Source organism: Candoia aspera, chromosome 4 (assembly GCF_035149785.1).
Source record: "Candoia aspera isolate rCanAsp1 chromosome 4, rCanAsp1.hap2, whole genome shotgun sequence".
Lineage (NCBI taxonomy): Eukaryota > Metazoa > Chordata > Lepidosauria > Squamata > Boidae > Candoia > Candoia aspera.
This window is the reverse complement of record NC_086156.1, coordinates 90,029,215-90,040,628: the sequence shown is the minus strand read 5'-3', so window position 1 is coordinate 90,040,628 and position 11,414 is coordinate 90,029,215. Positions and strand designations below refer to the sequence as shown.

At 36.4% G+C, this 11,414-nt stretch overlaps 1 pseudogene; it reads left to right on the top strand.

Moving 5' to 3' along the window:
• The first annotated feature begins 249 nt into the window (after positions 1-249).
• LOC134496500 (olfactory receptor 6F1-like) lies at positions 250-805 on the top strand (annotated as a pseudogene).
• The last annotated feature ends 10,609 nt before the right edge of the window (positions 806-11,414 follow it).

The window sequence follows — 11,414 nt, the reverse complement described above, 5'->3', positions numbered from 1 at the left end:
TATATCCTGACAATTTTTGGAAATACAGCCATCATCATTCTAGTTGCTACAAATCAAAGCCTTCACACTCCCATGTACTTCTTCCTTTGCAACCTCTCTTTCCTAGACATATGGTACACAACATCAATAACCCCCAAGACTTTTGCTGTTACTCTTGGCAGGAGCAAAACTATCTCCTTCACTGGATGAATTCTGCAGATATATTTTGTTTTTACCTTTGGATGCAAAGAATACTTGCTGCTATCTGCCATGGCTTAGGATCGATATTTAGCTATAAGCTATCCACTGCATTACACCACCATCATGGATATCAGTCTCTCTTGTAAACTGGCAGCAATGTCTTGGATGTCTGGTTTTTTATCCATTTCTGTACTAGTTCTGTTGATCTCGGCTGTCCTTCTGTAGACCATATGTGATTCACCACTTCTACTGCAATGCTGATTCCTGGATAGTTCTCTCATGCACTGATGCCCAGGTCATTGAACTTGTAAGTTTTGTGTTATCCATCATTGTCATATTGTGTCCATTTGTCATAATCCTTGTTTCCTACATGTACATCATCCTGGCAATCCTTCATATCCCATCTGCCAAAGGACGGCAAAAGGCTTTTTCTATGTGCTTTTCACATCTTGTAATTATACTTTTGCATGGCTCCACCATTTTTTTTTTATATGTAAAACCATCTAAACAAAAATCTTTGGAAATGACAAAAACTATTTTGAATATTCTGAATACCCTTGTGACACCCTTGTTAAATCCCTTCATTGATACACTAAGAAACAAAGAAGTTAGAGAGGCCTTATAAAGCCTACAGTATTACGTTGGAAATAAAATATACTTTATGTGACCTGAATATTTTGCTCTTTAAATCTGTATAGACCATGTAATCTGGATCCTAATAATTTGTCATCCTGAATGAAAATGTCTGAGTGATTTTACACCCCAGAAATAGCACTATCATGGAAATGGCTGTAGCTTTAATAATTTCCAAACAGTTATAGAAACAAGCTGTGAAAAAAAAAGAGAAGGAAATAACTTTTATAGTGAAGAAATTTAAGGAAAAAAGAAGCCTAGCAATTCCCTAAATCTTAATTGCTTAAATAAATAAAAAGGGAAAGGGAGGAAGGAAGGAAATTAATTTAAAAAGCACATTGATGGTCTTTAAAAGACAAACTCTTGGTTAAGACAGTGATTAGAAGCAGACATAATAATAGTTGTGTGTTTGTGTGTGTGTTGTTTGTGTGTATTTTCAGCTGCAAAATCTGGCCACTGGCAGAAAGATACCAAACCAAATCAAGCAAAACAAAACAAAACAAAAACAGCCACCTGTTTGGGGAAATGGTTGTCTGCATTTTTACTTCCTAGATACAGTAGCTGGCTAAGGATTATTTGGATGAATGCATACAAGAGAGTGAAGGAGGTTGCCTTATTACATTCTAAAAAAACCCCTTGAATAGCTCACTGAATTCACTACGGTTTTCTTAATTAATTTTAACTTATGTTTTAACTTTTGGGTAAAAATAATAATAATAATAATAATCACTTGGAGTACCACCCTGAGCAGAAAAGTAGGAGCTAAATTTAATATAAATAAACAGATAAATAAATACTGTAATAGTGTTCCTTCTGATATAGCCCAGTACTAGTCAAGTAGCAAGTACCCATTGCTAATTCTTAACTTTGCACAGGACCACAGGAATTTAATCATAATTCAGTCACATATGTTTCAAACTTGAAGCAGCACTTGTAATGTAATGCTATGGAAATCATACTTCATATAGTGTCACTTTTCTGACTTTTTTTTTCAGGGAGCAAGCAAAGTTCTTTCTTCTGTATATTTTCCTTCCCCTAAAAAGTTCACTTGGATGATATGGTGCCAATTAGAGACAGCTCTCCACCGGGATTAAATTAATCATGACATTAAAGTTCCTTAAATATCTTTGGTCAGTGAACTAGGATACAGTTTGACAATGCAAATCAGTATGTCCAATATTGGTATCTCTGGACACTTTTGCTTTCCATTTGTTACTGAAATGCTAAGAGAGTTTGATGTTCTCCAAATAGTAGAGAGGGAAAATACAAATCAGTGCAAAACTAAATGTAACTTTATGTCCAGAGATGTTATTTCATGGATTACTGAGAACTTCACTCAGGAAATCAGGAAGGAGTGTCATTAGGAAGTTTTGCTGCTAAGATATATCAGATATTTTGTATGAAGGTAAGATAAAGGTAAGATAAACTTTAATAATAATAATAATAATAATAATAATAATAATAATAATAATAATAATAACGTTTTTCTATGTAACACTTCTTCTGGTGTTCTTTTCTTACATTTTACAGTTCCTAGCTAGATATAATTAAATATTCTCACCTAATGCTTTCTAAAGCAGGCACAGTAGCTTACATTGGCAAATGTTTAGGGAAGATCCTATTTGTCACACTATTTTGATCTAACTCCTATTTTGAATGTTTAATTCATTTTTCCTCCACCTACCTCCAACTTTTTTGGCTTCAACAAATCCTCTCAGTTGGGGAAAGGTGAATCCTTAGGATTCTGAAGAATAGTGTAAAGAGGAAAGGCAGAAAGATTATGCCTTCTGTGAGCTTCAGCCAAATTTAATAATATTAGGATGATGATTTATTGCATTTGCACCCACAACAATGACTTCCATGTCAGAATTTAAACTTTTTCAGTGTTTAGTGTCTCTGTATTCATTCCATTGCTACCAGTGTGTTTGCTCAAAAAGGCATTAACCCAAAGTATTCTCTTCCCTATACTGAAACTGTGTCCTCTCTCGGTATGTCATTAGTGCCTTTCTTCTCAAATTTGCAGTCCTCTTGTTAAAGCAAATCACATTAGCATCATCCTACTCACATTCACTTAAAAATAGTCTCTTTCCTAAACCTGCAATATGTGCAGCCTAGAGTCAATATAGAAATTATCTAACTGAATGTCAGTAAATAAAATAAATTATGCCAGTTTCTATATTTTTTTAGAGCACAATCCTATGTACATCTACTCAGATGTCTGCTCTATTGAGTACAATGTCATTTATTTCTCTGTGTGTATAGGAATTCAGATATACAATGTTGCTTCTCTTTGGCTTTGGGTCCTGAATTAACAATGGCATCCAGCAATGCAAATATATTGTTGAGCGGGGGGGTGGGGGGAAGCCTCCTCTGTGACATTTAGATAATTATTTGGGAAGATTTTCCCAAAACAAAATTTGAATCAATAAAACATTAGGACTGAATGCTTAACTGTGTTCTCTCTTTTCTGTGTCTTCAACTACAACAATGAATGGTCCACATAGACCAGTGATCACATTAACATTAAGCAGCTTCTGTATTATTGTCTTCTAAGCATGCCTAGATAGTAGGATGGCTTGTAGGCATCAAATGAGGGCAGAGATTGGTCTTTTAAACAAAAGGAAAGAATGTTCTGGCAACTCTGTAAAGAGTAAATATTGTAAAAGCCCATCCATATAATTTTTTCTTACCCTTTTTTTTCTCCTGACTCCTCCTATTTTGACTATTTCTCACATGCCCAAACAGCAAAATTTGAACTGGTCCACACTTAGCTAAGGTCTGTTAAGGAGGAAGGACTAAACATATTATCAGGGGGGTGCATGTCCAGTACTTATTTTATAACCATATATTAACCTAGATTTCAATCAATTTTACAGGTATTTTGCTGGTCTACAGTTCAACAACAACATCAATGGTTCAATTATGTACATCTATTACAAGGGAATTGTCAAATGTATGTTGACGGTGAGCTAAACTAAGGTTTCTATGCAGATAACCATTAGGTGGCACCTAAGATGGACAGAAAACATACTGATTTTTGCAGCAGCCCTAGTTAGCCTAAACCCAAACTGAAATGAGGTATTTGGTTTAAATGGAAGTATTCTGAAATTGGTTTGAATATTACACTCAGTTGGATGTAATATCCAATCTCAGATGAAGGACTGAAATGCGTGAAATTGCTCTGACCTTTTGGAATATTCCAGTATGAAAAAGACCTAATTCATATATCTCAAACTATTTATGCAGTTTAGTGTTTTTTATTTGATGATTGATATAAACTGATTTATGTATATAGATATATTTGGGTGTTTCTGTAAGCATGTTCCTTAGTTTCAAAGTTTAATAGTATGCTGGGAATAGTAAGCTGTTCAACCTAGTTTCAATATTGTTTAGTATATGCAAATATAGGTTGTCCTCATTTAGCAAACACCCATTTACAGTGACTATTTAAAGTTACAACAACACTGAATGAGGTGGCTTATGGCTGGTCCTTGAAGTTGCAGCCATCACAGTGTCTCCATGATCACATGATTGTGATTTGGGTTCATGGCAATTGGCATGCAGTTACAACTGTTGCAGTGTCCTGGGGTCATGTGATTGCCATTTGTGAACTTCACTGCCAGCTTCCAACAAGCAAAGTCAATGGGGGAGCTGGCAGGAAGGTATGAGCTGTCATATGTAGTTGTGCTTAATGACTGCATGTGATTCACTTAACAACCACAACCAGGACTGCCAGAACTATCATCATAAGTCTGCACAGTCATGTGATTTTTTTTTTCTTTACAATTGCATCACTTAATGATGAAGTTCCCAGTCTCAGTTATGGTTGGTAACTGAGGACTCCCTGTCGTGTTATCTGACTAATAGTAATGAAACAGCTTTTACTTTTATTTTCTCAGCTGTTGCCTCTTTGAGTCCTTTGAACACAAATGCTGTATATTTGGGAGCAGAAAGTGGAAGAGATAGTGGGTGCTGTTCTCCAAATATTTCCATGCATCTCTTTGTTTCAGCATACTAATACATTAATGTTTTATAAGACATGAATTAGATCTGTGTTCCATCATAATTAAACATGCCTCCCCTTTCTCTGACTGTTGCCCTTGTGATTGTTTTTTAAAGGATGTATTCTCCATCCTTTTCCAAACATTTCAAGCTATAGCCATTCAAGTGCAGCAAATGGTACTAGAATTGGAGAATCTTAATCACATTAGGATAATTAAGATCTTGACATTATTTAAAACTTTGATATAAAATGGTACTAATTTTGGGTTATGGTGACAAACAAACAAACAAACAAATGTCATTCTCCAGGGAATATCTTTTTTTAAAAAAACATGGCAATAGAAGTGTAGGTGGCTTTTATGCCAGTCATGGACAAAATCTATCTATGTGGTTGCTGGGAGTTGAAAATGATTTTATGGTACATAATCAATCAATCCATGCCAGTGGTGTCTCCCTTCAGTTGCAGGTTTTACAATGTTATAAAATGAGGCTATGAATGTGGCATTAAAATGCAGGGTAACCATGAGATTGACTGCTCATCAGAAAATCGGGGTCTAAGTCCACAGCTATTGCATGCTTTCATAGCATAACTCCAATGTAGTTACATTAGATACATCTGATTACCCATGGATTTGGGGACCTAATATTATGTTCTTGTTCTTGTTATCATTGACTCTGTATATTTTCCAGAGTTTGCTATTTGTTCATTCATCCATCTATTAATTCATCCATCTTGCACGGCTGCCCAATTCACAGCAACTCTGGGCAGTATACAAACAAATGTAATGCGCACACACACACACACACATGCCCAATGCCCAAGGAAACAGGAGATTTTAAGACATTAAAAAAGACAATAGCATTGGAGCCATCCAAATCTTGAGGGACAAATTGTTCCAGAGGTTAGGTACCATGGCAGTGAAGACACAAGTTCCTGGGTCCCATCAGAAGGCATACCAACTCTGACAGATCTAGCAGGGCAAGCAGAACCAATGGAAGATAAGTGAACGTGTAAATAACCCAGGGCTGTGCTATGAAGCATCTAAATAGTAAGTAGTGTCTTGAATAACATCCAGAAGTTACTGGAAGCTAGTGCATTCATAAAGTAATGATATAACATGGGTGTATTGAGGCATGCTCACAATACCCATTCCACTGCATTTTAGACCAGTTGTACCTTCTTAAAGAGCAGATTTATTTAGAGCACATTGCAGTAATCCAAATAGGATGTAACTAAGGCACAAGTGTTCATGATCAGTGTCTCCCAATCCACAAATGGGGGCAATTGGCTCAAAGATGAAGTTGTACCAAAGCTTTCCTTGTCTTATCTGCCAACAGCTCTTCTAGCAGGAGCTGTAAATTCAATAGGATCCCAAATTAAACACTAGGGGTCTCCCTGGTGGAGGGCAAACCCATCTAGAACTAAAGATCAAAAATCCCCAGCACCAGGGGACCTAAAACCCACAACCATTCAGCCTTAGTATGCTTCAGCTAAAATTTGTTCTTCCCCATCCAGACTCCCACAGCCTTTAGATACTGAGGATACCCTTGAGAGCATCACTTGGTTGATCAGAGACTGATCAATAAAATTTGAATATCCTAATTGTACTGATGATACCTGACTCCATATGTCAGCCTTTCCAAGTAAACAAGACAAGACATACGACCAGATGAGCTAATTCTACTTTATTGTAAGGCTACATTAACAGAACCTTGCAAGTCTGAAAGTACAAATCACCATCTCCTTTACAGCCTGTGAAGTTCAGGTGGGTCCCTTCTGAGCCTCTTTCTCCACCCATTATGCAGCTGCAGGCTGTGCCCTCTCTTATCTGACTGTTCCCTACACAGTATTTCTTTGCCCTGTCTTCCAAGGTCTTTCTCACATGCCATTACACCATGCCAGTGGAGGACCTCAGGTAGATTTAAACAGGAGTGGAGAGAGATTAGAGGTCTGAGGAACCACACAAATCAGGGGGTTAGGGCTCGATCTCTCCTCTCATCAACACACTGAAACAAACCTCAGAGGAAGGAAGAGCACTATGAGTCCTCTGTTGCTATCTCCCTGAGCTGATCCAAAATGATACCTTGATTGACAGTACTGAAAACCTCTGCAAGATCAAGGAGGGCAAGGACAAATGCACAACCACCATCCTAACTCCTCCAGAGGTCTTCTGCTAGTGCAATCAGTGCTGGCCCAACTCTTTGCCCATGTCTGAATTCTGACTGAAAAGGTCTCCAGATAATATGTATCCTCCAGAGCCCTCTGGAGCCCAGCCATCTTCTCCACAACCTTTCTTTAAAAAGAGAGGTTGGAAAGTGGAGGAAAATCATCTACTATTATTAGGTCAATACTGTTGTTGAGTTGACATTTTGCTCCAACCTCACCTGATTTAACTCTTTAATGATTTTTTTTTTTTAATATGTTTACATTAGATGTTCACTGAACTACAGAGGAATGAAACTGTCATCACAGAATTTATTCTCCTGGGATTTGGGAATCTTCATGGTCTACAGATCATTCTCTTTGTGATATTCTTGGTTATATACATGATAACTTTATCTGGTAACATCCTTATTCTGATTGCTGTATCAACCAATCAAGGCCTCCACACTCCCATGTATTTTTTTCCTAGGAAATTTCTCCTTCCTTGAGATCTGGTACACAACTGCTATTATACCAAAGATGCTGGAGACACTCCTAACAATGCATGAAGCTATCTCCTTCTCTGCATGCATTGCTCAGTTTTATTTCTTTGGTTCTATGGCAGTCATTGAATGTTACCTTTTAGCAGTGATGTCTTACGACCGCTACTTAGCCATCTGCAATCCACTTCGTTATACAGCTATCATGAACATCAAAATCTGTCTCCAAATGGCAGCTGGTTCCTGGATAAGTGGATTCCTGATTTCCATAGCCCCCATTGTACTCACTTTCAGTTTGCCATTTTGTGGTTCCAACAAAATTGACCATTTCTTCTGTGATTTAGCTCCTGTTACAAAGCTTTCCTGTTCTGACCCTTACGTTGCAGATATAATTTAAATATAATTTTAGGGACTTAAATATAATTTTAGGGAAAAGAAAAAATATTTTCGAGTAAACAGCAAAAGGATGATTCGAATGTTGATAATTATTATTCTTCTTCCTTTGATGTACCCTAATTGACACATCTCTCAGGGTTGTAGCAATTGCCTTTAATACAGGGCGCATGGGTTTCTAGCCATCCTTTTCCACCAATGGTTGTGCACAGCCAAGGAGGTTGGGGGTCTTGGCTGAGTCAATAGATCTACCTGGATGGAACTGAAGGGACATCTTGTATGATGCACATTTACTTTGCTATCCTCCCTCAACTGCTAGTAAAAGAGCAGGTAAACACATTCAAACTCAAGTAGTCAGCTACAGATGACATTCATATGGCATAAAATGCATTATAAACTAATATGGAAAAATACATGCAAGTACAGTTTATTTCATGTAAAAAAATAAACTGTACTTGCACTTCTAAAGAAAACTATGATAATTGTGTTCAATTCAATCCCAATGTTCAAAGTGATTTAGAAAATTGATCTGATGATACTGAGACATCCAATTAGATTTGAACCAATTTTTCAAACTCACCCCAATTATATATACATTATTTGGTACCATTAAAATGCATGTGCAGAAAGCATCCAAATTCTTGGTCTGCATGAATTCAGATATCTTTTATCTGGCTTATCAAACTGAATTAAAGATTTGAATAACAAATTGATTCAAAGCTTCCAGCTACTCTAAATCAAATGTGAATATCAATTCATTCCAGCCTGTGTGTGTGTTTTTTTTTTTTTTTTTGTTTTTGGGAAGGCTACCCTACCATAAATGGAAATGCAGTGACAGGCTGTATTAAAACATTAGGAAACAAGCTCCATATAAATGGACAATGAAGTAACCATATTCTAGCTTGTATTTCCTTCACTCCACATGGCACATTTGCTCTGCTCTTGGGATTTGATAGTATTTCCCCTCCAGTGATTTGAAGGGCAATGTGCTTACTCTGACTGGCAGAAGGATCTTCAATTTCTGTCATAAACAATTGTCATCAGATAGCTTGGGAGGATAAAGAGTCTCTTATTAATCCTGCATTCTAAAGTGGGGAGGGACCCACATACTCTTTAACGTTTCATATTTAGGAGTCAACATTTGACTTTAATCTTTGCTCTTTCTATACCTAAGGCAATCAACGCTTGTGATGAAAATCCACAATTCTACATACCTTGCTCATTTTATTTTTTTCTCCCTCTGGGGGAGAGATATATCCTGAAGTACCAGAGTGGTTCAGAACTGAGTGTTAAGAATTTATTTAAACCAGAATTTAATCCACAGACCTTAGTGTTTCCCTCAAAGGTGAACATTTCAGAGTCCAACCACAGCAACATATTTGCTACACAGCAAGAAACTTGGAAGCTGCTCTAAGAAGTTTGAACATTTTTGACACTCCTCTTGTTCTCTGATATACAGATCTGTATATCTTTACCAAACATCTGGGTAAGTTTTGGTCTTAAAAGTCTTAATGATAGATAGTAAGAAATTGCTGTCTTTAGTTCTAGCAAAGCTTAAAATAACTCTAGAGCTTTTTGGAGCATTGTTTATGCTGACCCTTCTCTGTTCTCAGCCAGCTGACGCTTGGAAGATAATGCTTCAATTTCTAAAAGAACAGAGTTTTTCTGTTTGTCCCATCTCAGCTATGCAAATGGATTTATTTATTTATGTATTTATGTATTTATTTATTGGGTGAAACCTCCCTTTTTACTATAATTTTCATTTGGTTTTCCCCCTTGCAATATAATGCAAGAGCGTTAGGTTTCCATCCATGCCTCTCTTAATTGTAGATGAAACTGCAAAAATACTGCTAACGATCTGCCAGGTGTTTTCGGATGGGAAAACTCCTGCTTACTTAGTAACTGCAGCATTCATGCACAAATATTATGCCAGAAGCAGTGCTCAAATACATCCATGCTTTCTCTCCTTTTGTGTGGAGCTTTGGGCAGAGAGTTGCACAAGGCCATAATAATGTACTTGCATTGTGATGGTATTGTGAAGCGGTAGATTCTAGATGGTGAAATATTTTATTTTTTTCCCTGATATTCTCTTTCAGAATGTAATCAAACACTTATTTTAGATCTACAAAGATCACAAGGAGGGTACCATTTGAAAAACATCCCGATACTACTGCTCCAAAGAAAGTAAATTGTGAAACAGAGGCTTGCAAACACTTTGTCCAAATGCTATTTGAAATCTGATTATGTCATATTATATTATTGGCACTCTGTTTTCAGTGATTCATATAATGTGATGCTGCCACCGTTATTTATCATGAGGAGGTGGCATTCCTCATGAGTATACAGGATATTAAAAAAAATCTTTACTCTCTATTCATAATAGTAAAAAGGCTATTTTTTTTAATTCAGTTTATAATAATGCCCCTAGTGTTCCTAAAAAAAACAACCTCTATCTGAATTATTTCAGAACTTAAGAAAGAATAATTGAAAAATGAAAAAACAGAACCAAAGAAAACAGAATGAAGCTAGCCTAAGATAATTCATTCTCCAGCACACAGAAAATAGCCAGAAGTTATCATTTGCCATTCTAAGCAAGGATGGCCAATTCACACATTTGGGTATTTAAAGGGAAAATAGAGCCATGTGTCTCTAAACATTTCTATCATCTGAAAAAAATGTATAAATCCAAACTTCTGGGGCTGTCAACTTTTTGTGACTCTTTGTTGGGTCTCAAACACTTTATGGATTGAAGACAGTCATAGTTCCCTAGAATGCTGATGCACTGGCTGAATCTGTTATGCTGCAGGTAGGGCTTAACACCCTTAATCTTATATGGTCAACAACATTCCAGATAAATACACTCTCTGGAAATACACTATCTTTATCCTATCTATAAAAAACAAAGAAGTTACTTTAAAAAAACATATTTCAGGCACCCAAAAGCAAAACAAGCTTAGCAGAAGGGACCATTGTTGTACCATCAGGAACTCGATGGAATGTTCTGGCCAGTTTCTGACCTCCTCCCAGGAAGTACTATTTATTTTACCAATCCAAGTAAATGCTGTTACCTTCTTCAGTTATGAAAGACAGATCTTCAATTGTCCCTTATTCAGAAGAGCTATGCCATTGTCTTTCAGGTCTGCTGAGTCAATGTCACATGTTTTATTCTCTTGTTCCAACTAAGAAAGAATTATGCTACCTAAAAGAAGTTCACATAATGTTTTTGATATATATTAAATGTCCCTTTCAAAAGGTCCTTTGCTATTCCTCATTTAAACCATGTCAGATACAAAACATTATTACAAACCATGTCAGATACCAAGTATTATTTTTCCAAATTATTTTGCCATCAGTTCATAAAAGTAAAAAAAAATAACTAATAGGTTATGACATATTGAAAGACAGTAAATTTGAGCAGGAACAAATTTCAATATTATAAAATAATTCATATTTGTTGATGTTACTGTAAAGTATAAATAGGTATTAGACTTTTACAGTATGTTTTGGTGAAATTTTCTGTTCATTAATTTGGCATTTATTCCTTTTCAGACCAAAGAGGACAG